Source organism: Leopardus geoffroyi, chromosome A1 (genome assembly GCF_018350155.1).
Source record: "Leopardus geoffroyi isolate Oge1 chromosome A1, O.geoffroyi_Oge1_pat1.0, whole genome shotgun sequence".
Lineage (NCBI taxonomy): Eukaryota > Metazoa > Chordata > Mammalia > Carnivora > Felidae > Leopardus > Leopardus geoffroyi.
Window position 1 is genome coordinate 212,271,294 of NC_059326.1, and position 26,008 is coordinate 212,297,301.

At 42.4% G+C, this 26,008-nt stretch overlaps 1 protein-coding gene across 3 annotated transcripts in view; it reads left to right on the top strand.

The window, feature by feature from the left end:
* The window catches only part of ADAMTS12 (ADAM metallopeptidase with thrombospondin type 1 motif 12), a 336,805-nt gene that overhangs the window by 148,932 nt on the left and 161,865 nt on the right, over positions 1-26,008 (top strand). The gene's annotated exons all lie outside the window — the stretch shown is intronic.

Genomic DNA, 26,008 nt, shown 5'->3' on the forward strand with positions numbered 1-26,008 from the left:
TTAGCTGCTGTTGTTATAATTTTTAAAATTTGTAATTGTTATTCAAAAATAGATGGTGACCATGTCTCAAGTTGGTTGAGGTCAAGAGAAGCTGTAAGTTCTTCTGGTAGCTGTGGTTTTCTGCCGATGCTGCTGTCTCTCCACAAGGCTTTGTGTCTCTGTCCTTCCTCAGGACCAGCTCTGCAAGGTTGTGTTCTCCCTTCTGACCTGGAAGCACTTTGAGCAATTCAGGCAGAGCCTCAGAAGTCCCACTTTGTCTAAGGGTGCAGCTTTCATTCCGGAGCATCAGGAGTGACAGAGATGGCCACTCACTAGAGAGACAGAGGGACTTGGTCTCCAGGAGCTTGCAGGAGACTCAGGGAGCATGCCCCTTGGTTAGTGGCGGGGGCGGGAGGGGGGGACAGGAACAAGAGGACCAGGGCCTCTCCATTCTCTCTGATGGCTTGGCCACTGCTCGGTGCCATACTCTCTCTGACTGCTCAGCCATCCTCTAGAGGTATCCTGACGCTAAGAGCTGAGTGTGCCTCTGTGTGTGTGTGTGTGTGTGTGTGTGTGTGAGTTCCAGGCTGGTGTGAATCTTGACATGGAGCAGTGCTGTGACCTCAGATGAGTTTCTGAAGTTCTCTGAGCCTCACTGTCTTCATCTGTAAAATGCATGTGGTTCTTGTTTGGCTATATTTCTGTATGAATCGGGGAGAATGAAGGGCTCAGTAAGTGCTGGCCTCTGTTGTGGGGGCTGGTAGCAGCTGTGTTTCACTGAGTCTCCTTGGCCGCATTGTGGAATGATGGCTTAGGAGATGGTGTCGATGATGATTCTCAGGAAACTCCAGCCCACACTGGTTCTTTGGGCCAACCACAAAGCTGCCTGGCCTTGTACAAAGCATGATCATGTCGACATTTTTTTGGAATGTAAGGAAGCAGGGATGCCATAGCCCCTTTCACTGGCTGGTGCTCACCTCTTCCCCTCAGACCAGCTAGCGATTAGGATCAGGTACCTCCTATGGGCCGGGTGTAATGCTGACCACTTGAGAGTATCTCTTACTAAAGACTCACAGCTGTCTTATGAATAAGTACTATTATTATGCCCATTTCACAGGCAAGAAAATCGAGGCATAGAGAGCTTAAGTGACTTACCCACACTCACATTATTAAAAGTGACAAACATCTGTGTGAGTATAGAACTTGCCTTCTGGCCCACCATGTTCCAGGACTATTGTTGACAGTTAGTTTGCTTGAAAAAAAACTTCATGTGACAGTTTTAATCAAATTAGATTAAAAATTTTTCCAAATAAAAGAAATAATGAATATATATTATTATTTACTCAGAAAATATAGAAAAATATAAATGAAGAAGATAATATCAATGAAGAAGTAAATCTTTTTCAAGTTATTAAAACTATTTCTAAACAATTTTAAGGATTTCTTGGAACTACTGTTGCATAGATCAAATTTTATTTGTACATTTCTATTTTTAAAAAGATTTTGTTATAATATAACTCTGTGTGATTATTATTCTTATGCTGAAAATTTTGCCCACATTCAAAAATATTAGATTAGAATCCTATCAATGAATTACTAGAAGTATTTTCTTTTTTTTTTTTTTTTTTTTTTTTTTTTTTAGAGAATTGCAAGAATGGGTTCTTTTTTTTTTTTTAATTTTTTTTCAACGTTTTTTATTTATTTTGGGGACAGAGAGAGACAGAGCATGAACGGGGGAGGGGCAGAGAGAGAGGGAGACACAGAATCGGAAACAGGCTCCAGGCTCCGAGCCATCAGCCCAGAGCCTGACGCGGGGCTCGAACTCACGGACCGCGAGATCGTGACCTGGCTGAAGTCGGACGCTTAACCGACTGCGCCACCCAGGCGCCCCATAGAAGTATTTTCTAAAAAGCAATTTATATTTCTAAAAGCAACATATAAAAGTTTCCACTTATATTCTTACCAGCTTTGAATATATTACTCTCTTCTCTGATTATATGTACATAATGTGATCTCATGAGTTCTTGTATTATTTCTTTGAATATGAGTGTGCACATTGGTAACCTAAGCTTTTGAGTCATTTAAACTTCTTCCTTAAGAAGACATCTCTTTGTGAAATGTCATTTGTCATCTTTCTCTTGGATCATTAGTATTTTTCTTAATAATTCATAAAAAGCTTCATAAATAAATTTGTAATGCCTTTGTCCTGTTTGTGAAAAAAATTTTCCTGCTCTTTTTATTTTTAATATTTTTGATATTTTACAGTTTTGTTGAGATGTTTGGTTTTCTTTGCAATTTCTTTCATTCCTTTTATGCTTACAAAGTATTTTCCCATCCTAGTATCAGGTCAATATTCAGCTGGTTTTTTTTTTCTCGTACTTCCTTTGTGACTCACAATTAGATTTTGAAGGAGAAGGGAGATGGTGAGTATATGTATTGCTACTTCTGCCTCCTGATGTCTGGGCAGACATCACTAATCTATCACAGCACTCTCTCAGGCTCTGCCGGGAGGCAGCCCCAGAGTATTTCTCAATGCAGATGCAGCTTTAGCCACTACCATTGTGGGCCAGAGTTGAAACATACGATTTTACCTTTTGACATCTCTACTGAAGAACGTTGTCTGATATTGACAATGAGGATGAGTAGTTTTAAACTCGCATGTATCCTATAAATCTTCTGTATTTGGAATAATTCAGTCTTGCTCCTAAATCAGATACAGTCTTCACATTCCTCAGTCAGAGTCACAAGCCATCTACAGACTTCTGGCGTCTTTCCACTGGACAGCCTCTGCTGGGACAGAACATCTTATTCCAATCACTGGTGCTGCCTTTCTAGCTAGCCCCAATTCTGGATCTGTCAGCACATCTGGGTGAAGATTGGGATCAGCCAGCAGGAGCTCTCGTTGTTTCAAGACACACTGTACTGTAGAGGAAAGAAAGATAACAAGCAGAGGGGAAACGAATTTATAACTCATAGTAACAGTGATTAAAAAATAAATTGCCATTTATTGTATGTTTGAGACTGAGTGAAATATTCTGCAAATATCATGGATCTCATTCTCACAATGAGAGCATTTTTACTATCCCAGTTTACGGGTGAGAAAACCAAGGCAGGTCAGAGCTCTTCCAAGTAGTAAAGGTAGAGCTGGGGCCGGGGTTCGATCCAGATGTGCCTGACTCCCGAGCTGTTTACCATTATGCTCCACCCTTCCACGGTCCGTGCTAGGGCAGGGGGCCTCCACTGCTCGAGCTTCAGGAAAATAATTAGCTTATCTTAAATGTGCAAAGTTAAAGGACCATGCAAAGAATTGCCTATCTTTCATGGCCACATTTGGGAATTTGTTAAAACACGTCAATGGAGTTAACGATCTTATACCAATGTGGAAAACACTATATGAAGCAGAGGCTCCCACTGAAACAAACCCCCCTGTCTAATGAGGTGGAAGAGAGACCTTTCTGTCTTTTGACCCTTGCTTCCTGTACATCAGTGGCGTCAATTGGCCTCTGGAAGACCATTGACTGATTGTTGTATATTTTCCTCTTAGTGAAAAATAATAAAATTATTGATTTTTAATCCAGCCCCTTAGAGATTAAGATAACATCAAAATTTTATGCAAAAAGCTAAAAGGTGCACTTAAACTGTGTTTTAACCACATATAGAAGCAAATGCAAGAGCAGGAGACATAGGGAAGGAGATGGAGGAAAAAGACAGGTTCTGTGGTCATTCCTACCTCTTACCTTTCTGTCCACCCTCCCCTTCCAAAAAAGATTAACTCTTACCAGACAGACATTAGCGCGCGCGCGCACACACACACACACACACACACACACACACACACCCCTCTAACAGACTTTACTAACATAATATCGCCATCTTGTGGCCTTATGCACTATTAGTACAATGTCACTGATACGCTGTTTTTGCAACCATTGGTATAAACTGTGTCTAATCCCATTTCACCTAGAAAGATTCACACTGACGCTGTGCTAGGAGGGTTTTTTTTCCTAACCCTGTGTAGGTGGTAAAGGACATTGCTAAGAGTACCAGGGCGCAGGAAAGGAGACTTCTACTCTTTGACTTTTGCTTGGAGTTCAGAATTGTACATTTGCCCATAGTCATCCCCTAAATTATTGTATATTTTTAAAATGTTGAGTATTTAATAAGTGCTATTTGAAAATCTACACATTCTGTACTAGTGATTTATAAAACACACATACACACACAGAGAACCTTCTTGCTCTACTGTCTGAAACTAGGTGTTGTGTCTTCTTCAATTTCTTTCATAAGCTTTCTATAGTTTTCAGTGTATAGATTTTTCACCTCTTTGGTCAGATTTATTCCTGGTATTTTATGGGTCTTTTTGTGCAACTGTAAATGGGATTGATTCCTTGATTTCTCTTTCTGTCGCTTCATTGTTGGTGTATAGGAATGCAACCGATTTCTGTGCATTGATTTTATATCCTGCAACTTTGCTGAATTCATGGATCAATTCTAACAGTTTTTTGGTGAAATCTTTTGGGTTTTCCATATAGAGTATCATGCCATCTGTGAAGAGTGAAAGTTTGACTTCCTCCTGGCCGATTTGGATGCCTTTTATTTCTTTGTGTTGTCTGATGGCAGAGGCTAAGACTTCCAATACTATGTTGAATAACAGTGGCGAGAGTGGACATCCCTGTCTTGTTGCTGACCTTAGGGGAAAAGCTCTGTTTTTCCCCATTGAGGATGATATTAGTGTTGGGTTGTTCATATATGATTTTTATGATCTCAAGGTATGATCCTTCTTTTCCTACTTTCTTGAGGGTTTTTATCAAGAAAAGATGCTGTATTTTGTCAAATGCTTTCTCTGCATCTATTGAGAGGATCATACGGTTCTTGTCCTTTCTTTTATTGATGTGATGAATCACGTTAATTGTTTTGTGGATATTGAACCAGCCCTACATCCCAGGTATAAATTCCACTTGGTCGTATTGAATAATTTTTTTAATGTATTGTTGGAGCCTGTTAGCTCATATCTTGTTGAGGATTTTTGCATCCATGTTCATCAGGGAAATTGGTCTGTAGTTCTCCTTTTTAGTGGGGTCTCTGTCTGGTTTTGGAATCAAGGTTGAAACTAGGTGTTAAGGATCTCACAACTGCCAGGATTGCTTCCTTTCATTTAGAGGGAAATTTGGGGAGATTAGGCCACTGGCTAACAAGCAGGATCTGTCCGACCTGCCAGTTGCCACAATCCCAGATGTTCATTTGGGCAGTGCCTCTGATTCTTCAGAGTACTTTAGAGCATGATCCCAATGGATCTCATATCTACCCATGCACTCGGTGGGCTGGAAATTATTTTCCTATTAAACTTTTTCTGATTGTGTAAGTTATGTCTGCGTAATACAACATGCGGAAACTTCGTACGAGTATAAAGAATATAAAATATCGGTATACTCTTCAACACACAGAGCTAATATTAACATGTCTTATGTCACGTGCATCAGTTTTCCTATGCACCCATACATATATGCACATATACATGTATGTACACACATGTGCATGTCCATGTATATGCAACCACATGCACACACATACATGTGATACATATTACTGTGTAATGGGATACTTTATGAGTGAGATCCTCACAACTGAGAGGTTAAATGACTTGTTTAGCCATACCTGACATTCTTGGATAGTCATTTAATTCTAGAAATGCTTTCTCTTGATCCCTGTTCTAATTGGCCTTTCTTCTACTCCACGCTGTCCGAGCTCTCCGCAGGTTAGGTGGCCTTTGCCAGCCTGGGGTTTGTGAAAGAGCCTGTGATGGTCTGAAACCCTGCTAGCGTGGGCACTGCTCTACCCTCAGCAAGAAGCAGTAAGGTTTAAAGAGCAAATGGCTTGGGCAGAGAGGGTCCAGGGATGGCTGATCCCACCGAGTGCTGGCGATCAGACTCTGTATGAGAGGATGTGAGGGCCACCAGGCAGAAGGCTTGCGAGTCTAATGGTAACAGCTCTGTGGAGGGACAGGGGAAGAGCTGGAGGTTGTGGGCACTGGGAACTCACTCTCCTCACCTCGCAGCCTGTGGCTGATTGGGCCACCAAGGACCTGGAGCGTGAGTGAGCATCTTGTCCTGCAGCAGGCAGTTCCTGGGAAGAATGGCTCTGCCCCCAGGCTTTCCTCATGGGCTCTTTTTCCCAGTCAGTGCCCTGGCTCTGCTCCTCCCCTCTCCCTTCTCTTTAGCCTGGGGATTTTCAGCTGAAATGTATTATTTCAGTAAACATCCCAAGTGCAGTAACTTCCTCCAGCCCCAGGGAGTCCAGCGGCATACAGAGAGATGGGGCCTCCTTCTGGGGGAGGAGGATGGGGCTCAGGGCTGCCCTGGGAGGGGGGCAGGGTGTCCATGACTCATTTAGCTGCCACCTGAGCATTTCACGGACACGCCCGGTGTTTGGGCCATTTTTGTTAAATTTATTTGTTCTTTAGAAAACAAAGGGTTGCAATCTCAGAGCTTTCACTCAGTGCACAGATGTGTATTGATTGAGGGCCTGCATTCTAGATGCTGAGGTTAGAGTGTGAACAGAGCAGGCAGCAGGCCCGCAGGGAGCCCACTGTTTCACGGGAAGACTGATAAAGAAACAGATAAATATGAAAAATAAACAAAAATAAATGCAAACTAGTACATACCAGAAATGGAATTAGCAGCATAAAGCAACAGAGGACTAAGGGAATGATAGGATGGCCTATTTTAGGTGGAGAAGGGGTCCTCCGCTCAGAATCCAGGAAAACGTGTGTTCTGGGAACAGAATGCATGAAGGCCTTGAGCACAGACAGCTTGGCTTGTTTGAAGAATTGAAAGAAGGCTAGTGTGGCCAGAGGGACAATAAGGGAAGGAATCTGGAGTGAGAGCCAGGAGCCCCTTGAAATAAACCCTGGACTATCAGTCAAGTATCTATAATAATCCAAGGCCTTGGAATATCTGGAAAATGGAAATGCCCAGGAAACAGACCTCAGGACGATCTGTAAAGCAAATGTTTGATTTGCTTTGGGTTTGTGCTCTCTTCAAAGCAGAGATGCTTATAGTCAGGAAACTGCCCTTAACTTTCTCCTCTGGAGAATGGATGCAAAACTGTGAAATGCCTCCAAGGAGAAAGAACAGAAGCACAAGCCTGAATAGCTGCTCTTGGATTAACTGAGAAATCATTTGGCAATGCAGGGACACGTATGTGTGCCTGTCTTCCCAGGCCAGACCCCAGGCTGGACCTGACTTCGACCCAGATTTACAGGACCAGGGAAACCTTGATTCATGGCCCCCAACCCAACTCTGTCTTGCTTCCTTGTTTCATAGCCCTTTTCCTCCAGCAGGCCAGGCAGGAACTTGCCCTTCCAGGGGAGGTGAGAGAAGAGAGGAATCTCTGTGGGAGCCTCTGCTAGGGGGTGGCCAGCTGACTTGGTTAGAGCCAGGACCTTCCCCTGGAGCCAGGAGGAGCCAAAGAGCAGCTGGTGAGGATCAAGTCATGAAGGTACCATCTTGACAAACAGATTTCTGGACCCTTCCAAAGGGTGAATCCATGTGGCTTCAGAGTGCAAAGTAAAGAGTGCCAAAAAAGTGTAAGAATAAGTTTTTAGTACAGTACTACTGAAGACAAATTGATGACTTTTAGGTGGTCACCTCACAGAGACTTGGAGCTCAGCCACTGAATTTCTTTAGGAGCCCACATCTGCAATCCTCTGCCCAGACTTCCTCACACAAGCAGGTAGTGTGAGGGAAATCAATGCACTTTCCCAGTGAAGGAGTTTCCACATTACTCCCCTGGACACTCTTTCTTGTGACCAGATTGCTGCCTTAAGCCCCTTGCTTATAGACTTTTTTGGTGACTACTGTGTATGAGTCTGTCTGGTGTTATTGCTCCGGCTGAGTAGTAGAAGGTGACCTAGATCAGGACACGGAAGACCTGGCTTATTGGCCTGGCCCTGGCACTTCAAAGCTGTGTGATCTGGACCAAGGGACTCAGCCTCTCTGGGCTTCTATTTTGTTTCCTCAGCTCTAAATGAAGGAGTTCGGGATGTGTTTTCTAAGATAGCAGTGGTTCTCGAATTTGATTGCACACCAGAATCCCTTGTTGATAAAACACAGATTTCTGGGTGCCTGTCTTGAGTTTCTGATTCGGTAGGTCTTGAGTGGGGCCCGAGAATTTGCATTTCTAACAAGTTCCCAGGGGACACTGCCACTGCTGGTGCTGGGAGTGAGTATACTTTGAGACATTCCCAAGGCGTCTTCAAGCTGAGTTATAGCTATGATTGCAAACTTCACAAGGTAGAAGCCTCCTCACTGACCTACCTGGCAAGGTCATTCCCAGTTGAAGCTCCCGTTCCTGTTTCCTTGGGGTTCTAAAAGGTGCCCAGCTCCTGATTCTGTGTTTTGGTCCATGTGATCTACTCTCAGATGCTTCTTCTGAGCCCCCCATCCTCCCTCCTCTAGCTTGGCAAGCTTACACACACGAGAGCTTTAAGTATTTCAGAGTTTTGAGCTCTGGAATGACAACAGAGTTTCCTATTATAAAGGTGGGGGGAGTTCTGGGTAACGAAAAATCTCACTCTTTAGGGCTGGATGAGAGGATAAGACAGGGAAGGAAGGGCGGGCTCTTGTGCCAAATGCCTTCTCTTAATGTTTGGTCTTATATAATCAGAGCAAGAGAAGCTGTGTCTAGAGAGCCAGATGACCCTGGAGAATGCACTGACGAATGCACTGGGAGGAGATCAGGATTGGAACTGAAAGCAGAATGCTAAAGCTAGTAGGACTTTAAAGATCATTTAACTCAATGGTCTTTAAAAATTAGCATTTCTGCCAAACCATAGCGAGGGCTGTTTCAGCGATGCTGATTGTCCACCCCTCAAAGCTGACCATAAGCACCTTGCTCACTTAGCTAGCTTGGTTAGTCATGCTGCAGTAGGGGAGTGCTCAGCAGGGTCCCATAGCGGGGAAGTCAGGACAGGTCATTGAGAGGATTTTCAGGCCTAGGGCTGGTGATGTCAAGGCAGGTCTTGTAAGGGGGGAGGAAGTGGCTGGGAGTGGGAAGGTCTTATGACATAACAGCTTTGGATTGGTGGGCACAACAAGATGAGCTTCTTTTTAAAAAAATTTTTTTTTTAATGTTTATTTATTTTTGAGAGAGAGACAGAGAGACAGAGCATGAGTGGGGGAGGGGCAGAGAGAGAGGGAGACACAGAATCCGAAGCAGGCTTGAGGCTCTGAGCTGTCAGCACAGAGCCCGACGCGGGGCTCAAACTCACGAACTGTGAGATCATGACCTGAGCCTAAGTCGGACGCTTAACTGACTGAGCCACCCAGGTGCCCCAACAAGATGAGCTTCTTGCAGTGGACCTTGATAAGCAAGCTGTGAGTTGATAGCCATGCTGTTTAGTTATCCTCCAGGAAAAAGAATGTCCAGAACATGCAGCCAGCATATTCTTGCTTGGTCTCAGAATTGTTTTAGTAAGAATAAAAAAGCATATCTGTTTCCAGTATCATTTAGTGTAAAGAAATCAAGGGAATTATGTTGGCCTCAGTTCTCAGGGATCAAAGGAGCAGTGAACTGTGTGGGGTCCGTGTCCCCTTCTCCTCTCCTCTCAGTCAACTTAGGGCGTCTTTACATTTTTCTATTTCCTTTTTTTTTTTTATTAAAAAAATTTTTTCAATGTTTTTTTTATTTTTGAGAGAGACAGAGGGACAGAGCACAAGCTGGGGAGGGGCAGAGAGAGAGAGGAAGACACAGAATCAGAAGCAGGCTCCAGGCTCTGAGATGTCAGCACAGACCCGGATGCAGGGCTCAAACCCGCAAACCCTAAGATCATGACCTGAGCCAAAGTCAGACACTTAACCAGCTGAATCACCCAGGCGTCCTACAGTTTTCTATTTTCTACTTTGGGTCTCTAGATCAGATTGCACTGTAGCAAGGGCTTTATGTTTTGAAAAGGGTTAAAAATCCAGAACTATATTTTAAAAATCTCCGTTTAGAAAAGAATACTGAAGTCCAGAGAGGTGATGCTGTTGCCGACAGTCACACTGGTTTATAGCAGAGAAGACGTTCAGGGTCAAGTGCATGACTTACTCCAGCACCACCCTTTGCATGCCCCTGGGGCGGTCAGGAGAATAGCACCGAGCCCAGACACAAGTCACCAGTGAAATTACTAGTGTACCCAGTAAATGTATCTTCTCTCTTAAATGACATCAGAAGGGGTCAGGCAGCTTTCCTGCATCTTCCATCATTATCACCTGAAACATGAGGTCTCCAAAGTGCTGTGGAGGGAGAGAGAGGGAAGGAGGTGGCTCACTGGCTCTGACAGCAGCTGAAAATACATGTCCCCTCTGTGCAGAGGCTGTTGGCCCAACCTTACCGCAAGAGAGGCTGGGAACGTAGGAAAGCACATGAAATATTCGGTGAGCACTGAGTACCTCTGCCTGGCCCAGGATTTGAGGGTACACACATGCTCTGTCCTGTGCTGTCTTTATCTCCCAGTTTCTAGAGGAGAAAATTCAAGAGCAATGATGATAGGCAACTTGGCCAGTGTCACCTAGGTTGTAGTTGATGTGGGCAGCCCTTGAATCCAGCTGTGATTTAAGATTAGCACTCTTGGTCTTCCTCTCCTGTTAGGGAAAGAGAGAGATGTGTCAGATGATGAGGACAGTGCCAGGTTGACAATGCCAGGTGGCTGTGAGGTAGGACAGCCCTATGCTCTTTGGAGGCAGAGAGGCAGGAACAGGTAGACAGGAAGTTCAAGTGTAGGAGGTTGAAAGGAAGACTGGTAAGATCTTAGTGAGAACATAGGATCACAAGGACAGATAAAATGTTAGCAACCAGAAGAGATGGGATTGTGTCTCTTCCTTTTGTACAAAAGGGAGAATAAGACAGTAATTTATAGACAGCGAATATAAGGATGAATGGAGTTAACCTTCCAAAGCCTATATACCAACTGGAGATTATGAGTATGCTCTCCCTGGCTTCTCTCTGGCTTCTCTGTTCTGCTATCCTTCCCTTCTTGATCCTGCAGCTGCCTGTTGAGAACTTCCCCTCTGCTCACAACCCTGCCCTGCCCCAGTCTAGACCAGTTGGCTATTCGAGTTCAGTCAGACCTTGGTGGTCACTGCCTGGACTATTGTTCTTAGTGATGCTTCGGTCACCTGCCTTTGACTCACCTGCTTCTAAATCACTCCTAATGAATTCCTCTCTACCCCCTGGCTTGTTCGTGGAGTAGTTCTCCCTCGATACTCTTTCTGTCCTCCCAGCTAGTCCTCATATCTGCAGAGCAAAAAGGCACTTACAGGAATCAAACTTAGTTTGATATTTGGCCTAAGAAAAAAACCAGGAAGATTCAGCCTTCTTAGGGGAGACAGGGGGGCTGTTTACATTCAAATCCAGCTCCACACCTACCCGACTCTGAGATTACTTAATCTCTGGGCCTCACTCATTCTTCATCTGTGAAATGGGGATAGCAGAAATGTCTACCTCCTCCAGTATTTCTGAGCATTACTATTTGTTAATAGATGTAAAACACTTGGAACAGTCATAAGAATGGTGTAACTGCTAGCCATCATTATTATTGTTACTAAGCACACAAATACACTATACAGGGTCAGTAGTGGCAGTGGTTTTGTTTTGTTTTGTTTTGTCCAGTGTGATCATCTATGCCCTGCTTTGCTATATTCTTTTTTTTTTTTTTTGAGAGAGAGAGAGAGAGAGAGAGAGAGAGAGAGAGAGAGAGAGAATCTCAAGCAGGGTCTGTGCCCAGTGCAGAGCCTGATGCAGGGTTCGATTTTATGAACCGTGAGATCATGACCTGAGCCGAAATCAAGAGTCAGATGCTTAACCGACTGAGCCACCCAGGTGCCCCCTGCTTTGCTATATTCTAATAGCAAATATTTATGGTGGACCATATTGCTACTTTGGTGATAAGAGCATTTCATTAGGTTCAGATATAAAAGCATATCTCCTGAGTTTGATGGAAATGTTGCAGCGTCGGTCAGACTGCACTTTTATACTCTTGCATGGGGAATATTATGACCAAAGGAATGCTTTAATCTCAAGTTGTAAGGGAAAGTTTTATTGAAGCCAGGATGAGGGGGAAATCTTGTCACACTGCCATCAGAATGAAAAGAAGCCTTCATATACTCACCCTGCTGCTTGTTTGTGTAGAGAAATCCCAGCCTTAGATCGCTGTGAGCAGACATCACAGCACTGGGCCTGGGCCTTTGGAGGCTCAGAGGACTATTACAAGAAGGGCAGTCTAATTCAGTGAGATGGTTGGCTGAGATGCTGAGTTTCCCTCTCAAAGGTTCTGCTTGAAAACAAACAAAGGAAGATGCAGGTGGTGAAGGGGGAGGCCGTGGAATAGACCCAGGAAAGCTGAGATAAATCCAACTCAGGACGTGGGATTAAAATATTTACTCTGGCACTGACACGAATGGCTGGGTTGAGTGTTTGCTTTGCTATCTCAGCAACATCTTCTGTCCTTGCCACTTCTCTTTCACTACCAGTCTTGAAGGCTTTAAATTACCGACACTTAACATTTTGCAGGTAGAAATCCAGGTTTAGAGAAAAGGAACCCCTTCCATACTGGGAGGTCATGGAATCTTTTGCTCCAGCCATGTTGAAACTTTCTAGAAAAGAAAAGGCAAGGTTGCCTGTCATGTTCCACCCAGTCTCCTGATCTGAACACTATTCCAATTAATTGGATATGTTTTTTTTAACTGTTTCATCCATTCAATTTAAAAAAGTTATCAAATATAGGTGCACAGTTTGTAGTTTTCAGAAACTGAACACACCCATGTAACTAACACCCAGATCAAGAACAGAACATGACCAGCCCTCTAGACACCTTCCCGTGCCTTTGTTCTACCCTGACTTCTACCAGAATAGATTGATTTTGCTTTTTTGGTATTTCATAAAGTGCAATAACTCAGTATATGGTCTTTTGAACCTGAATTTTCTCCCTCAACTTGACATTGGTGAGATTTAGCCATAATATTGCCTGTGGTTGGAGATTATTTTTTGCTGTAGAGAAGTCCATCAAGTGAATGGTATTGTGAACATTATGGGTGTGTGTGTGTGTGTGTGTGTGTGTGTGTGTGTGTGTGTTTGGGATACACAGCTTGGGATTTCTGGGTCATACAGTATGCACATGTTCAACTTCAGTTGATACGGTCAGTTTTATAAAATGGTTATGGGGCGCCTGGGTGGCGCAGTTGGTTAAGCGTCCGACTTCAGCCAGGTCACGATCTCGCGGTCCGTGAGTTCTAGCCCCGCGTCGGGCTCTGGGCTGATGGCTCAGAGCCTGGAGCCTGTTTCCGATTCCGTGTCTCCCTCTCTCTCTGCCCCTCCCCCGTTCATGCTCTGTCTCTCTCTGTCCCAAAAATAAATAAACGTTGAAAAAAAAAATTTAAAATGGTTGTAAGGGGGGGTACCATTTGCTCTCCATTCACCTTTTGTTTCCCTAGATTCTAGGGCCAGGATGACTGCACACGGAATAAGCACATGTAACAGGGAACGTGCAATTTTACTTCAAATAGGCAATTTAGCGTTCTTTTTGTAAGTAGCATTCTTTTGTTCCTGCTCACCTCAGCTGCCCTCAGTCTGACTCATGAGATGTTTCCTTGAGCCATCAAGTCGTTTCCTAGTGATGGAAACACAAATCATATCCTTGGTTCTGGTTTTCCTTAGACCGTTAAGAATTCTGCTGAGCATCTTTCTGTTCATGGTTGCTGTCGAAAGACTGAATCTCCATGACCCATTTATGGCAAGAAGGGTGGAAGGACTGGGAATGCCTACTCCTGAATCTGGGAAAAATACTTAGACTGGAATTGGAACATAAAGCTACTTTCTGGGATTGGCAATCACATTTCGAAGGGTGAGGGGAGCATCAAGAGCCTATTTAAGAAGCTTGATATGTTCATGCCAGAAATCTCTTTTATTCTCACTGAAGAATTTATTTTAATGTCACTATCCAATTGGATGAGAGTTGCTCACAATTTTAGAAATCTCTGGATAACTTCCATTGTGGATATTTGTTTGGATGTTTTTACAAGTACTGTATTTTCTTGTGGAATGTTTGGCAAAATTTTTTAATAAAGATTTTGGATTTGAGGTTGTGGATACAGATGGATAACATTATACAATTTTTTTTTTTTTGTAAAACCATATAAATACACCAGCAGGAACGTTTTAAAATTTAAATTAGATAAAAATGAGTGCTTTGACTTTTCTTTTCCTCCCCCACTCCCCAAATACTTCTCTTTAGCTTCTATCTTTCAATAATTGTTCAGTAGTTTTTTTCTTTTTATTGGGTTTTGGACAAAAGACTTAAAAAAATAACATCCATCTTGCATAGTAACTTCTCTGCTTTTAAGAGAACTAGCAAAATTGCTGCCCACTACTTATAAGTTAACTTAAGTTCCAGTGAGTTCCATCTCCAGTGAGATGATGAAAGCCAGTGGCTAGGAGTTGAGGAGCATTTGTTTTATGGGTAAGGTATTTGGTGTGAGGGGATTGTAGATGTTGCTTTGCATGGGGAACCCCCTTCAGACTCTTAGAAGTTACTAGTGCTATGAAACCACTGTAAATACTCGATACTTGTCAGAAGGCTGTGCCACCTGACTGTCTTAACACTCCCTGGTCCGAGGAGCAAGCGAATCACATGTGCAGCTATTTTGTAGCTAAGTTTCTGGAAATGGAATCGCTAGGTCAAAGGGTAAGGATATTTGAAAATGTTAGTGATACTACCAAATTGTGGTCCACAGAGGTAACATCACTTTTCACTCAGTCCAGACCATCCAAGAGTGTCTGTTTTTCTCTTCATCTCATTTAAAACCTGCCACAAAAACAAATCCCTCTTGGTTTCCCTTTAGAGCCTCCTTTTACAGCTCCACTTTGCATTTCCTTAGCATCGATCTGTTTCCTTTTTATGGCCCCTATCTTGCACATTTTCACAGCTTACTCATCTCTCTCCTTCATCTACCTCCTCAACCCATCTACCTTCCTACCTAAGAGTGAAAACCCGAGTAGAATGGAAGAACTGTTAAGCTCTCATTTGTGGATTTTGGCTTATGTATGTATACTTTTAATTTCATAATGACTTATCAAATAGACAAATTGGGTAGGTTGAAGAATGCCTGTATAATGAGGAACATATTAAGATTAGAACTATTACGTTATTCACGGCGACCAAGGTCTTTTCCTTGGAACAGGGTGGTCAGTGAGGGAGGAGAGTATTTATGAGACAATGCAAGGGTTAAGAGCCAAATTTGCCTGTGTTTAAATTCCTGCTCTGCCACTTACTACCTCTGTGACATCTGGTAAGGAACTATGTCATCTCTAAAATGGGGGTAATAGTTGTATGTATGTCACAGAGTTATCATGTAGACTACTTCACATCTGCAAAGCACTCCTAATAGGACCTGGTGCCAGGCTATTATTATTAGTTCAGGACCATTATTAGTTCATTGTTTCCTTTTCTTCAATGCACTTACCTATTCCACTGGACAAGAAGATGAAGAGTCTGCTCTGAGTTGCCTTCATAAAACTAGCTGAAATTGGCATGTACACAGGGCAGTTTACTTGAAAAGACGGAGCTTTTCTGTCTGAAAAAAAAAATAGGCAAAATGGTACCTTTTAGCAAGAGAAGGGTGCACATTTTATCTTATCTATTTAAAAATATTGCCTGCAAGAGCCTCAGTTTTTCACCCATTGGCTGGACACTGGCTAATAACATGAGTGCTTCTTTCTTTCCCTTCATGGCTCATCTGATGAACCTTCAGCAAAGAAATAGAAGCCATGCAAACCCCCTGATGCCAGGGCAGAGAGTACTCTTCCCTGGCTAACAGCACCTCTCTTCTGTGACACCACACAACAAAGCCAAAGAATGCATAATTTCCCTCTTAATCACTTTCTACTTACACCTGACTTGCCAGCCTCTAAACCCATATATTTTTTTTAAGTCTGTGGTAGAATCAAAATTGAAATGGTGTGCATGTCCCTAGACGTTCCTGTCCCTAAACCAAAAATACAAGGATTCTGTTTGGCAAGCTCAGTGACTCTCCTGTATCTTCTGAATAGGGCTTGGTCCTTCTAGACTAGTGTTTTGGGGCATTTATAGTGGAGAAGCAGGAGGACAGTGAAAGTGGAGGAGAGTCTGAAGCCTGTGGGCTTGGGTTGTGAGAGGAGATTTTGGGGAAATTTTAGAGGGATAGAGTTTAAGAGATTGATGATTGTGGTGATGATTCATCCTTACAAGTAAATTATTAAAGTTATTTTAAATTTAGTTTGTTTGTGGCCCAACCGTGTTTCCTGGCTCATATCAAAATACAATTTTCAATGACCAAAAAAAGCATAGTTCTGATGAAAATTCTGGCGACTATGTGCTAGGTTTTAATTGCCACAGTAATGAGGGGATCAGTAGAAGACAAAGCTGATGTCATGACATGACATGAAAAACTAACCTGTATGCAGGCAATAAAGGGAAAACAAAAGGAACACTTCCGTTAAGAAGAAACTGCAATAACATTGCTGATTTAGATACATAACTAGTTCATTTCCTCCATAGGCCAGTAAAACTATAACCTTTGGGTTATCTTATCTACTGGACAGAAAGCATTTGTAGTTTGTAAGTGTTCTACAAAGTAACATCTATCTTTACAGGGTTGTAAAATGCCTAGGTCCTTATCAGTGGTAAATTGTAAGTCAAACAAAGTTGCATCCCTGAGCCTGGAGCGTCAGATGAGCCTTGGGTGGGCTTGTTAGACAACTTCCTGCATGAAAACAAAGATTAGCCAGTTATCTTTTTGCCTTCCTTCCAAGTTTTGTTACTAGTCCCTTGTGTGGTCTTAAACAGTCTCCTAAGATTATTTGATCACAAGAAAAGGCTGGTCTCATTGTGGTTTGTGTCCTCTGCCTGCTTCATTTGCAGAGGACCAGTATACACAACACAAACCATTGTTCTTGTATGGCCAACAAATCTACAGCCACGAGAAGCTAGGCAGCCACAGAAGCCAGAGAAATAAATAGCTTTGGTCTGGGAAGTTTGTAAAAACAATCTGGGATTGCATCTCAGTAACTTCTGTTATTCCAAGGATCACCACCCCAAGTGTTTGTTTTAATCCTTCTTATAAGCAAATTTATTCCAAAGCTAGAGAAACAAAATTAAGAATTTCATTTCTTCCCAGGTCTCACCCATAGTGCCTACAACTGCATATGAAATCTTCTGTTCTCAAGATGCTCCCAAGTTGCTAAACTTTTAAGACTGCAGGAAGTGATCCTCCTTACTGCCTGTTAAGCCTAGAACCCTGTAAGCCCCAGAATAGATACACACCATTTTCCAAGGATGGTTTTGTAGATTCTAGTTCCGCATATGAAAGCCCAAACTTTGTTGCTTAAAGAGGGCTTGTCATACCAAGATGAAATGAAATTTAACTCAGGTATGACACTCCAGGTGTGGCCCAAGCTTAGTAATCAATTAATGTGCTCAATTATGTTTGTGTAAAAGAAAAATACAGATTTTAAAAAAGTTTTTATTTCTTTTTAAGAGAGAGACAGAGAGACAGAGAGACAGAGAGACAGAGGAAGACACAGAATCTGAAACAGGCTCCAGGCTCCGAACTGTCAGCACAGACCCGGCACAGGGCTCAAACCCACAAACCGTGACATCATGACCTGAGCCAAAGTTGAATGCTTAACTGACTGAACCACCCAGGTGCCCCAGAAAATGACAGATTTTTAATGAATCTTATGCAAATAACTATCTTCCCAACAGAGGGTTATATGGCATTGGGGTCAAAGTGAAAAAGTGGGTTGTGGGCATTTTTGTGATATAGTAAATACCAAAGATGATTTGACTCTCAAAAATACTTTGGAAATACCTTTTATTTTTCTTTCTGAATTTAGGATTGTAGTTTGAAAAGGCGATATGAAACAGAGCTATCAAAGAAGAGCCGGTACTTATTCAAACTGAAGCTTAAGTGCCAAACAACAATAAATGGCTTTGCTTCATCACCTGTTTACCAGAGTGGTAATCCAATATTCAGAAATAAATATGTCAAGAATAATATAAGGAACTTCCACCCACTCAGCTCTCTGTTCTTATTTAAAAATTTTTTTGATGTTTTCATTTATTTTGAGAGAGAGATAGTGCATGTGTGCGAGCAGGGGAGGGGCAGAGAGAGAGGGAGAGAGAGAATCCCACACAGGCTCCACATGTCAGCACAGAGCCTGATGCAGGGTTCGAACTCACAAACTGCAAGTACATGACCTGGGCCAAAATCAAGAGTCAGATGCCCAACTGACTGAGCCACCCAGGTGCCCCTGTTCTTCTTTATTTTTTAACCAACGACATACAAAGTCAGCACACAACACAAAAAGCATTCTGGGGAGAAGCAAGACGTTGCTCTCTGGACAAATGACACAGAAGATAAAGAACAACCTATTGTTAAGAGCAGATTGAATACTCCAAGGCCAATTTATCATTTTCATGGAAAGAAAACCACACTCTAATTTTGCATTAATGTAATATTTGAAAGTAGAGAATGCCTCAGTATTTTTGGTAATGAAAATACAGCCAGCTCTGTCAGCATTTAACAAATTTCTTCTTTTCAGCCTTAAATGTGCAGGTTCATAAACTAAGGCAAATAAAATTCTCTTTTCATTGAACCCACTACATCCTGTTCCTATTCAGGTTTTGGCTTTTGTTGATCTTTTTTTTTTTTCTCACATTCTAGCTTAGCCAGGTAGTTTACTGTAACACTGAGATACTTTCTTTTTTCGTGGACAAACTAAAACACATCCCATGACTTTGCACACACACACACACACACACACACACACAATTTTTATACACATACTTGTTTGACACTGTTGTTCTCAGTGTATCTCAGCCACTCATTTATAACTTTTAAGTAAAGTAACTAATTTCTATTTCAGAGTGACAACTGGGAGGTAATGTTTAAGAGCCATCTGTTATAGAGGAGCACCATAACATGCAAGCAAAGTCCGTGAACGCAATAAGACCCCCGACCATAGCCGCATACATCTATTTTACATTTACACATACCAGGAACTTGCAGCTTCAGCTCCATAACGGGGTCACGAGTGGAGATACCAACACAGATACATATTCAAACCAACCAACGGAACTATATAATTTATACATATATTTATAGATCAAAGTCCCCTACTGGGTCCATTTTCAACTTCCAGTTTCCGATGCCCTTTTGTAGTTTTGAAGATCAAAAGTGTTTTAAAATTAATAAGAAAAAGATGTTCTAGCTTCAAGTCTGTGCTTTCAAAAAGCTCTTTGTAAGAACTAATAAGGACATTATTTTGTATGTTGGTGGCTTCTGTTTACTTTGTTTTGTTTGGCTTCCCTAGAATTTGATTTCCTCAGCAGTGAGCTAATAGCAGTCACTGTTGCTGCTGACTGGACACATCCATATACAATCCATCTTGATAAAACAGTTATGTGCTGAGGAGTTTATAGCTCCCTGATTGGCCCTTTTGATAATACTGATTTTTCCCTTTGTTGCATCGCACACTATGAATGAAACTCTAGGAACTGAGTGGGAAGCATCTCCTTAATTTCAGAAACATCAATTCAGAGCGTTAAGACCCCAGATTACAGGCCTTCCACATTTACAAATCCAGTGTGGAATTTGGGGTATTTGACTAGCATTTGTTTAAAATCAAGATCCCAAAGATGTTTTATTATTTTATTATTATTATTATTTTTTAATGTTTATTTATTTTTGAGAGACAGAAAGAGACAGAGTGTGAGCGGGGGATGGGCAGAGAGAGAGAGAAAGACACAGAATCTGAAGAGGCTCCAGGCTGTAAGCTGTCAGCACAGAGCCTGATGTGGGGCTTGAACTCACAAGCAGTGAGATCATGACCTGAGCCGAAGTCGGACGCTTAACTGACTGAGCCACCCAGGCGCCCCAATCCCAAAGGTACTTTAAAATGAAGCCAGGCTACATGAAGTCTAGCCAGGTCCCTATGTTCTGCCATGACCTGAATTGCTGTTGGGTCCAGGCCACGGTCCAGCCAGTGGTCCCCAGGAAACTCTGCAGCCCCAAGGCCAGATGTTGGGTTGAGTGAGCCGAAACCCTAGCATCCAGCAGGAGGACATTATATTGGCTTATCTCAACTGGACCCATCTCTTTGTACAAGAGGGACCCTCAGTAGGCTCAAGAGGAATAGGGTTTGAGTTGAGAGGCCAAACTGGTTCATCTCTGCCAGTTTATTATGTGAATTATCATAGCTTCTCCTGCACTTCACTGATCTTAGACTTGGCCCCGTCTCTGTCCTTTACCTTATCAAGCCTCATTCACTCTCTTCTCCACCTCTGGCACCCCTAAAGCCTGTGGTAACTTCACTCGCATTCACACCCAACTGACTCCATGTAGCTTAGTGCTGCAAACTCACCCCCCACCCCCCACCCCCCCCACCAGGAAGCAAATCCAAAACAAAGATGAGGATTTTGCAACTTTGTTTTCACAACCTGCTTTCCCTTCTCTATGCAGTTCTTTTCCTTCCTCCTTTGCCCTTGTCTATATTTGAAGCCTACCTTTGAAGAGAATTTGCAAGCTTAACTCTCTGGGTTTCTCTCAGCATTTGGGGGATATGCTGAGACCTTCCCTTATCATCCACAGCCCTGGGCTACCTTTGCTATTATTTGACAGTGACTCTAGGTTTTCCAGCCAGTTTTTATTTAATTGAATCAATCACTAATAGTAATAGTTAACATTTATTACATTTTTTTACAGTGTGTCAGCTACGGTAATAGGTGTTTTATGCGTCAACTCCTTTAATGCTTGTAAAATTCCATCAGATAAATTCCCATATGTTCTCAGTTTACAGATGAGGAAACTAAGGCAGAGAAAAGTAAATTACAGTCCCTCGGGAGTTACTAAGAAGTGGTGCTACTTTGTTTTTTTGTTTTTTTGTTTTTTTAATTTTTTTTTTCAACGTTTATTTATTTTTCAGACAGAGAGAGACAGAGCATGAATGGGGGAGGGGCAGAGAGAGAGGGACACACAGAATCGGAAACAGGCTCCAGGCTCTGAGCCATCAGCCTGGAGCCTGACGCGGGGCTCGAACTCACGGACCGTGAGATCGTGACCTGGCTGAAGTCGGACGCTTAACCGACTGTGCCACCCAGGCGCCCCGCTACTTTGGTTTTGAAGGTCATCGCACATAGACGTCATTCTGTGCTCAAAATGAAGATCCAGATACTCATCTCTGTTCTGCTGGTGTCCTCAAGGCCCTCAGTCTCTCCAGGGCTCTTTGTATCCTCTGTATTTAAGTAGTAATTGAAAAGATACTAATACTGCAATTCTCACTCTGTAGACATTTTCAGAGAGGAGACTCAAAAGCAGTGAGGGAGGCGATGGTGATGTTCACTTGTGGCATTCGTTTCACATTTTGCTTCTGTGGCAAGATGTTGCTTGTGTGTCTGTTGAAATATTCCTCTTTCAGAGCGCAGTGATGGGGAGTGGTGCTTGGACCATGCAGTGTGTTCAGAAGGGTGCCAAAATCTGTTTGTGTAGCGTGGACCCCAGATCCTGGAGGCCTGGCCACACCAGCTGCAGCCCCGCAAGGGCTTTAATTTAGAATTTCCTGAGCCGCTTGTGGATCCAAAGTATGTCATGTGTGTTTCAAAATAATAATTGAAAAGAAAGCAAAACAGTAAGTCAGCTGTAAAAATTGTATGATATCTAACCATGGGGCCAGGTTACCAATGGTTGTCACCCCCAGCTGAGATTGGTAACCATATGCCTTGGAAAGTTCCATGTTAATATGGATGGGGAGGGTGGGGTGAGTGTAGAAGTGGGGCAAGGTTCAGGATGCTGGGAATAATTTGAGTAGGACAAGTCAGTTACTCACCGGCTGGGATTTTGGATGTGAAGGGTGTTTTCTAGGTTAGAGTATGAAACCAGCTTAGGGGACAGAACGTGAAATTTGAAAGTGGTGAAAGTTTTTGCTGGATGCTTCAGTGCAAGAGAGAAGAGGCAAAAATGATCACATCATTTCTAATATGCCTCTTTGGTTGTCATCCTTTTTAAAAATTTTTTAATGTTTATTTCTGAGAGAGAGAGTGAGCAGGGGAGGGGCAGAGAGAGAGGGAGACACAGACTCTGAAGCGGGCTCCAGGCTCCAGGCTCCAAGCTGTCAGTGCAGAGCTTGACATGGGGCTCGAACCCACAAGCAGTGAGATGATGACCTGAGCCGAAGTTGGACACTTAACCGACTGAGCCACCCAGGCTCCCCGTGATTGTCATCTTTCAAAGCCAAGTATCATCTGGTCCTGCCTGTCTATTCAGGATGTTCTCTTATGTGACTTGCCTCACATTCACTGTGTCCCACTCAATATTTCTGATAGTTTCTAGTACCCCTCTAGACTTGCTCTTGTCATGGGAATTCACACTGGCTGTTTTTTGTCTGGAATATTCTTCCTCTGTGTCTGCACATGGGCTCCTCACCATCTGAATCTCAGCTTAGATGTCCCTCCCTTGAGGTGTATTTTCCGTATCAGTCTAGCTGGAATACACTCTTCCCCTGCCTCACTTATCCCAGCAGTCTATCTATGTCTTTCCTGGTACATCACAACCTCTGGCTTTGGAAGACAGTTCACTGTCTTCACTTGTTTGTGGTGATTCTTCACTATTCAGTTCCAAGCTCCATGAGGCCAGGGACCATGTCATTATTGCACACTGCTGTTTCTCAACATCTAGTACAGCGATTAGCTCATAGTAGCTGCTTAATAAATGTTTATATCAAAGGGAGGAGGGAGACTTAGCAGTTGGGTTGGAAAAGGGAGGTGGTGAGCCCCTGGAATGGTTTGTGGTGGGATCCAACTGATGGCCTCTGCTCCTTGGCTATATGCTCCAATGACAGAAACTAGAATCAAGATAATTTCTATATGCAGATTCTCTGGTTCTCTTTATGGTGATGGTTGGGGTGTAGACCTGAGTGAAGAAGCAGAAGCTTGATCTGACCGGTGATTTAGCAGGCTGCGCGAGCCTCCAGAAATTTCATGGTTTTTTTAAATGCAAATCTTTTTTTTTTTTTTTAATTTTTTTTTTCAACGTTTATTTATTTTTGGGACAGAGAGAGACAGAGCATGAACGGGGGAGGGGCAGAGAGAGAGGGAGACACAGAATCGGAAACAGGCTCCAGGCTCTGAGTCATCAGCCCAGAGCCTGACGCCGGGCTCAAACTCACGGACCGCGAGATCGTGACCCTGCTGAAGTCAGACGCTTAACCGACTGCGCCACCCAGGCGCCCCAAAATGCAAATCTTTAAGAAGAATTCTGAAGTAATATTAGTTACTAATTCCTAATATGTACACAGAATTTTTCATAGGCTGGCAGAATGGTCATACCTGTTATATCTTTGCAGTACTATAATAACCCTGGGAAGTGACAAGCACACAATTTTATTCCCATTTCAGAGATGAAGAATTAGCCTCAGAGAGTTTAAGAGACTTTTCTAGTGTCATATGGTTAGGGTTAGAATACAGGATGAATGGTTTGTATGGATTGCTCTTTTTATTACATTTTTTCAAACAATATTTGTTTTGTTTATTTTTATATATTATTTTTATGGTAGATTGATTCCCTTTATGGCCCCAAATTTTGATCTCATCCTGTCTACGCTGTTGGTGATGTGACCCTGAAGGCCCTTTTACTTTCTCCTCTGGGAATGCCATTTTGTATAGTCTGACTTTTAAAGCCATGATTATATTTTACATTTTCAGAAAAATAAAGAACTGTAATCAACTGGGATGTGGGGGGAAACAAAATACAAAACAAACAGTGGCAAATGAACTTAACTGTATTATAAATGAACACCAGAACTACAGTGACGTGGGTGCGGAAGAAAAGAACTAACCTAATACAAGAAAACAGTGTTTTGACCGTTTTAAGGCTAACGACCAAAAAAAAAAAAAAAAAAAAATAGAGAAATACTGTACTCTAGTTAGTAAACTTGTTTTTCACAGCGTTACAAGTTAGTAGTTCTGAAACTACATTCTTGGGGAGACTGAGAAATTAGTAAGTTTATTGTGGATAATAAGAACCAGGTTTCTCAATGAAGAAACCTGAAAAGGAAGCTATAAAGAAAAAGAAAGAAGGCTAAGGTAAATTCTTTGATGTTGGATACCCAGAGGCATTAGTATGAATTCATGGTTTTTAAGAGATAGACAGATAGGTGGATGGTTAGATTGTTAAATAGGCACATAGATACAGATGTTGGTATAAATATGTGTATACATATGTGTGCATACATTTATTTCCCAGCTCTGTCTGCCGGGAAAGCATGTGACATTCCAGTAGCAACAAGTACACCTAGCACCCCGATCGTGGCTTCTAATACCATTCTCCAATAAAAGGAACCTGGGTTTGTGGATAAAGTGATTGATTCTATCTCTAGGGCAGAGAAAATACAAGATGAACTGGGAGTGTTTAAGGTGCTCAAGGAACCATTTAAAATGTTGGACATATTGGAAGTACGCAGAGCCAACTTGAAGGAACCCCCCAATGCCCAAAGCTGGGACAATTTAAACAATAAAACAAATGATGATAATATTAAGTTATATAATGAATCTATAGAACAAAACAAATATTCATAAGCCCTAACTGTTATAAATAAATAATAGAAAAAATAGTGGTGAAAGGACGAATAGTAACTTTACAGTAGAGAAAACTGGCAGATAACGCCCTAATCGGGTGATAGAAGTTAGCATCATCAATAATGAGATATATGGATATCATGTATCTCTTGATATGATATGATGCACTGGAAAGGCATGGTGTCATGTCTGTGATATTTTTGCCAAAAAAAAACATACTCTGATTTACTCCTAAAGAAACCAGAATAACTGGCTGGGTCTGTCTGAAAGTGCCACCATCATGAAAGGCAGACCTGAATTGCTCTGTGAGATTGGAGGACACTAAGGAAACATGGCAGCTCGGTGTAACGTGGGATTCTGTATCAGAGCCTACAATAGATGAAGAACATCCACTGGACCTTGCCAAATTTTATAGTGTCTGTGGATTAGGTAACGGTATTAATTTCCTGGCTTTGACAGTTATATTATAATCAGATAAGATATTAACATATGGGGAAGCTGGGTGAAGCGTATACAGTACCTCTCAATACTATTTTTGCAGATGTTTTGATGCAAAACATGAAAAGTTAAAAAAGCCCCCCCCCCAAAAAAAAAGGTGCAGTCCTTGCCTTCAAATGTAGTTTTTGCTTTCAGAGCACCTATAGTCTAATGGTGGAGATTGACATTAATGTAAAAACACTCAAATAAATGTAAAATTACAAGTGTGTTAAGTGCTTGAAAAGGGAGTAACTTGTGGCACGTGAGCACCTTTATGGGGGTGTAGGGGTTATTTCAGTTAGGGAAGTTGGGTAAGGGCCCATGAGGAGAGACGTTTGAGCTGAGAGCTGAAGAAAGACTGGAGTCAGTGAGATGAAGAAGGAAAGAAAGAGAGTGTGAGGTAGAAAAACACCATATAAATGTAAAGACCCTAAGGTGAGACAGAGCAGGATGTATTCGAGAATCAGAGTGAGGCTGGTGGGGATGGAGTTCTGAGAGCATAAGGGGATGGGCTGGGAAATTACATAGGCAGGAGAAAAGAGATATTGGGTAGTTTCAAAAGGAGCGAAGTTCTTGAATTCAGGGAAGGAGTTACCAATTTCGTCTCTATCATCTATTAGATATCAGGCTCTGTGCTGGACATAGCCCTGAAGTAGATCGTGCTATTAGCCTTCTTTACAGATAGAAAACTTAAGTCATTTGCCAACATCATTGCAAAACTGCAGGTTTCAGCTCATTGATTCCACTGAACCAACATCAAAACCACCAGCCTCTCCAAATCGCAACAGTACCATGAAAAGCAACTAGGGAAACTCTGTGATCTCAATAGAAATGCATAGTGGGTCCGTAAAAGCAAACAACTCTCGCCTAGGAAGGTTTGAGGAGACCGAGGTGAAAAATAGACTCAGT